Raw genomic sequence first — 6044 nt, 5'->3', positions numbered from 1 at the left:
GTTTTTCAGTCACCTTTTCTATAAATGGTAACTCCGTCACCATTGAGGTTCTTGCTGGTTCGAATTTTAAGAGATGGAGAGAGGATTTTGTGTTTGCTATAGAGATGGCAGATGTTCATATGGCTCTTACTATTGATCGACTGATAGATTTGACTACCGAGAGTACAGATGCTCAAAAAGCAAATTTTGCTGCATGGGAAAAGAGAAATAGAATTTGCTTGCTGTCCATGAAGCGTTCCATTCAGGAACACTTGAAAAGTGGTTTGCCTGCAGACTGCAATGCTAGGCAGATGATGGAAGCTTTGATGGCTAGAAACCGTGTCTCACCTAATACTGAGATAGGAACATACATGCAAACACTTTTTACTATGACGTATGATAGTTCTGGTGGAGTTAGAGATTATGTTCTGAGGATGGTTAATTTATAGACAAAGCTTCAAGCTCTCAATGTTGAAATTCCTACTGCTTGCATTGTCCATAAAGCTCTAAATACTCTTCCTCCTGATTTTGTGATTATCAAGACCAATTATAGTTCCCAAGATGAAACATGGTCTGTTAATGATTTGATTGCAAGGTTGGTGGTAGAGGAAGAGAAATTGAAGAAAGATAAAGAACATATTGCTCTTTATGCTTCTAGTTCTGCTAGTGACAAGTGTAAGAAGTTGAAGAACTATACCCACAAAGGCAATTCAAAAATTGCTGGTCCTTCCAACAACAAAGGAAATTCTGAAGGTGCAGGTCCTTCTAACACTCTAGGTCCTAAGAAAGCATTCACCAAGAAGGATGGTGTTTTTTGCTATTTTTGTAGGGAGAGAGGACACGTGAAGAAACGTTGCAGCAAGTTTAAGACTTGGTTGTCTAAGAGAAATAAGAGAGAACCTAAAGGTAATGATTCTTTGGCATTTGTTTATGAATCCAATTTATCTGAAGTTCCGACCAATTCCTGGTGGTTAGATAGTGGTGCAACTAATCGTGTTGCATTTACCATTCAGGGATTCATAAACCGAAGGACGCCAAATCAGGATGAATCAAAGCTCACTGTTGGAAACATCGTTAGAGTTGGAAATGTTATTTTGATTTTAATTTCTGGTTTTCAGATGGTGTTAAGAAACACTTTTTACGTACCTTCTTTTAGGCGGAATTTAGTTTATGTGTCTTGTTTGACATGTGTGGATACTCTTTTGAAATAAAAAGTAATACTATTTCCATGTTTTATAATTCAAATAAGATTGGGTGTTGCAATTTATCCAATGGATTATATCGATTGAGCTTATCTCCCAACGACATATCCGTTGCTTATTTCGCTGAAAATATTGTTTCCAAAATGCCTCTACCTAAGGAACAGTCTTATGCATTGTGGCATAAATGTCTTGGTCACATCTCTAAAGATAGAGTATAAAAGCTTATAAAAGCTGATATCTTGCCTACTCTTAAAGATGATCAAGAGACTTGCGTAGATTGTTGCAGAGGTAAAATGACTAAGATAAAGAAGAAATCTGCTATACGAAGTTCAAACTTGTTGAAGGTTATTCACACTGATATTAGTGGACCATACACAGTTACTTTGTGCAGAAATTTTTATTTCATCACATTTATTGACGACTATTCCCGATATGGATACTTATACTTGATTTAAGAAAAGTCCGAGTCTCTTGATAAATTCAAGATTTTTCGGACTGAAGTGGAAAAATGGTTGGGAAAAGTTATTAAGATTGTCAGATCTGATCGTGGTGGTGAGTATTTTGGTAGACACGGTGATGCTGGCCAACTTAAAGGGTGATTTTCTAAATACTTAGAGGATTCTGGGATAATAGGTTAGTTTACTATGCCCGGAAGTCCTGAACAAAATGATGTAGCTGAAAGACGGAATCGTACTCTTATGGACATGATGAGAAGTATGATTAGTAGGACCAATTTACCTAATTTTCTATGGGGAGAAGCTTTGAAAACAACTCTTTATATTCTAAATCGCGTTCCTACCAAAGCGGTTCCATTGACTCCTTTTGAGTTGTGGACTAGACATAAACCTAGCTTGAATCATCTTAAAGTTTGGGGATGTCCAGCAAAAGTGAAATTATATAATCCAACATTGAGTAAGCTCGATTCCAAAACTACTCGGTGTTACTTCGTGTCTTACCCAGATCATTCAAAGGGGTATCGGTTTTATAATCCTAATGGAGGTACAAGAATTGTGGAATCTCAGACTGCAAAATTTCTGGAATTTGATGTAGTTGAAAAGGGTAGTTGCTCACAAACTATCGAATATGATAGTATGGTGGGGATTACTGGATCTCTGTCTCATCCTGTGCAGACAATTATGGAGCCTCTCGCGCCACAAACTAAGCCTATTGTGGCACATGATCCTATTGTTGAGACAGTTCCTGATAAAATTCCTCAAGCCCCTCAAATTCAAAATGAGGTTGAAGTAGCTTCACTCAGAAGATCAATTAGAGAAAGACGTTCAGCTATACCACCAGACTATCTAGTCTACTTGGGAGAGCATGATTATGATATAGGCTGTGTTGTTGATCCTGTGACTTATACTGATGCCATCTCATGTCCTCAATCAGATTTGTGGTTAGATGCGATGAAAGATGAGATGCAATCTATGAAACATAATGGTGTTTGGGAGCTTGTTGAATTGCCTGAAGGTTGTAAACCTATTGGTTGCAAATGGGTATTCAAGACTAAAAGGGATTCCAAAGGAAAGATTGAAAAGTTTAAAGCCGGGACCGGTAGCTAAGGGTTTCACTCAAAGAAAATGAATAGATTATGAAGCAACATTTTCTCCAGTTTCTTCTAAAGATTCCTTTAGAGTGATATTGGCATTAGTAGCTTATTACGATATGGAGTTACACCAGATGTATGTTAAAACTGCTTTTCTAAATGGAGACCTTGATGAGGAGGTTTATATGGTGCAGCTTGAAGGTTTTGTAGCAGTTGACTCAGGTAAGCTTGTTTGTAGATTGAAAAAGTCTATTTATGGCCTTAAGCAAGCTTCTAGACAGTGGTATTTTAAGTTTCATAGTGTTGTTACTTCATTCGGATTTATTGAGAACAAAGTAGATCAGTGTATATACACCAAAGTCGGTGGGAGGAAATATATTTTTCTCATACTTTATGTAGATGATATCTTGCTTGCTAGTAGTGACATTGGTTTACTACATGAGACAAAGCGGATGTTATCGAAAAATTTTGATATGAAAGACCTTGGTGATGTGTCTTTTGTTCTTGGCATTGAGATCCATAGGGATCGCTCACGCCGTTCATTGGGTTTATCTTAGAGGGCGTATATTAATTGTGTTTTAGAAAGATTCAATATGTAGGATTGCAAACCAGGAATTGCTCCTGTTGTTAAGGGTGATAAATTGAGTCTTTCATAATGCCCTTATTCAGATTTTGAGAAAGCTCAAATGAATGATGTACTTTATGCTAGTGTGCTTGGAAGCATCATGTATGCTCAAATTTGCACTAGGCTAGATATTGCTTTTGCAACAGCGCTTCTAGGCAGATATCAGTCAAATCCAAGACACGATCACTGGGTTGCTGCCAAGAAGGTTTTAAAATACTTAAAGAGAACAAAAGATTATATGTTGATGTATAGACATGTTCTAGACTTGCAACTAGCAGGCTATTCAGATGCAGATTTTGCTAGTTGTCAAGATGATAAGAAGTCAACGATAGGATACATATTTATGTTGGCAGGAGGTGCAGTATCATGGAAGAGCGAAAAACAGAAATCCATATCTTCTTCTACCATGCAAGCGGAGTTTGTAACATGTTTTTCAACTGCTACTCAAGTTATTTGGCTCTGAAACCTCATTAGGGATTTATTAGTTTTTGATTTTGTGGATAGACCCATACAACTATATTGTGACAATAATTCTGCAGTGTTGTTTATTAATAACAATAGAAGTCTCAAGGGGTCTAAACACATGGAGATCAAGTTTTTTACTATAAAGGAATTAGTACAGAATGGTGACGTTGCAGTAGATTATATTCCTACAGATGATATAATTGCAGATTCACCAACTAAAAGCCTACGCCCGTGTGTTTTTGATCGACATGTCATTAGTATGGGCTTATGAGCATCTTGGGATGCTGTTATTTAATGGGAGTTGTGTTTTATTTTTCTTCGAATAAAGTTTACATCTGCTTTGTTACAATTTAGTAACACTTTAATATATATATATATATATATATATATATATATCAACTTTTGCATTCAATAAAATATTTTTGAATGGATTGTTATTATGTTGAATATATATATATTGTTGAAAATCTCAAAGGTATTGTATAAACCTTGAGTGAAGGCTAGGGGCATCCGGGCATCCGGTTATTAGTCTCGTGCATATGTCTTGTGATACATAAAGAAATGTTAACCATAAGGACAAGACATATGTGAGTTTATTGGAACCATAAAGCATTCTATAGTGGTACAAGTTTTTGTGATGCCTAAAGTTAAGAGAATGGTGACTGACAAATGGAGTCTCTCTATGAGAGATGTTATCCATTTGCCACTCTACCATATTGAATCCATATCAATAAAGTTGAGAACATTTGTGACCATGGAAGGCTCTGTGTGTATACATGCAGTTACCGCCATGATTCGGTGTTTAAGACTTTATGGGATATGATTGACTATTAAGAATTATCTCTGGACCAATGTGCGCACATACAGTACGATTTCAATTAATATAGTCCAAGTGAGAGAATGTAAGAGTTTTTCTAATTGTTGACTACATTAATTGATATTGTAATTTACCGTTTAACGTTTACCGTTTTACGAGGTTTGGTCTAAGGTGAGATAGAAGGTTTCTTAATTAGTCTAATATGAGCTGGCTAGTGTGGGCCGAGTTGAGCCTGGCCTGTAATGAGAGGGACTGGCTGGAAACTCTATAAATAGTGCTCAAGTCCTCTAACCCTAATTCTCACCTGTATCCTCACCTAAGGGGCGTTTATCTAACGCTACACGTGAGGGGGGGCCGCCTCATTGAGCCAGTGATACGGAGGGCAATAGAAGAGAAGGACTTGCGCGTGGAACATTGTATTTCCACTTCCGCTTCAAGAACAATGGATCCCAAAATAGGTGCGTTAATCTTTCTACTCAATTATACATGTTCCTGTTCTAGTTATGGAGATCTTGGGGTTACGCAATTTGCGTCTAACAGTCCATGGCCATGATGTGCAAGGTCAGATTCCAACGGCCATGGACGGAGCTCACATATTAAGAAGAAGACCAGAGGAAATAGAGGTCATACTCGGGAAGACAAAGACGACCACAAAGACGACGAAGACTATGCCTGAACGCATTCGACCCTAGATGGACCAGCGACAATTTTGGCAATGGACGGGCCAAATCTCGAAATCTAGATAAGGATGAGATGGAGAAAATAGAGGAAGCTAGCCACGCTCGGCTTGAACGCAGCCGCAGTGGGCCTGGTCACGGCGCCGGCAACTACACCGATGGCGATGGCCAATGTGCAGTGGAGATCCGTGGCCATGGATGGAGGAGGAAGACAAGGTAGAGGTGAAGAGAGATAAGATTTTTCTTTTATTCCAAGTCCATTGGTAACATGGATATGTGAACACGTGTCAAAATGTTGTTGGATACGAGTAAAAAAATACATGCCACGTAAAATGTTGACATGATGGTATCAAACTACTAAATATTTTCTCAGTAACGAGTGCCACCAGTAGGGCGGTGATGAGCTGCAGCCAACACCTTCAACCATGCTTGCTCAATATATATATAAAACACCTTCAACCATGCGATGACAAGCCTTGGCCTATTTAGGGCCTATTTGGTAATGTGCCAAATGGTATATAATTCTACTTTTTGTTCCCCGAAACAATAAAAAAAATAAAAATCCATTTAGTAACTTTTTTTGTTCCCAAGAATAAATTTAGAATAGAATCAAGAAGTAAGAAAAGATTCCTCCTTTATTCCCGAAACAACTCTAGGGTCAAGCATTTTCTTTTCTTATTTTCCTTTTCTTCTTCTTCTTTCACTAGCCGGTCACCCTTGCCTAGCCATTGGT

The sequence above is a fragment of the Eucalyptus grandis genome, chromosome 9, assembly GCF_016545825.1.
Source record: "Eucalyptus grandis isolate ANBG69807.140 chromosome 9, ASM1654582v1, whole genome shotgun sequence".
Taxonomy (NCBI): domain Eukaryota; kingdom Viridiplantae; phylum Streptophyta; class Magnoliopsida; order Myrtales; family Myrtaceae; genus Eucalyptus; species Eucalyptus grandis.
Note: the sequence above shows the minus strand (reverse complement) of the source record.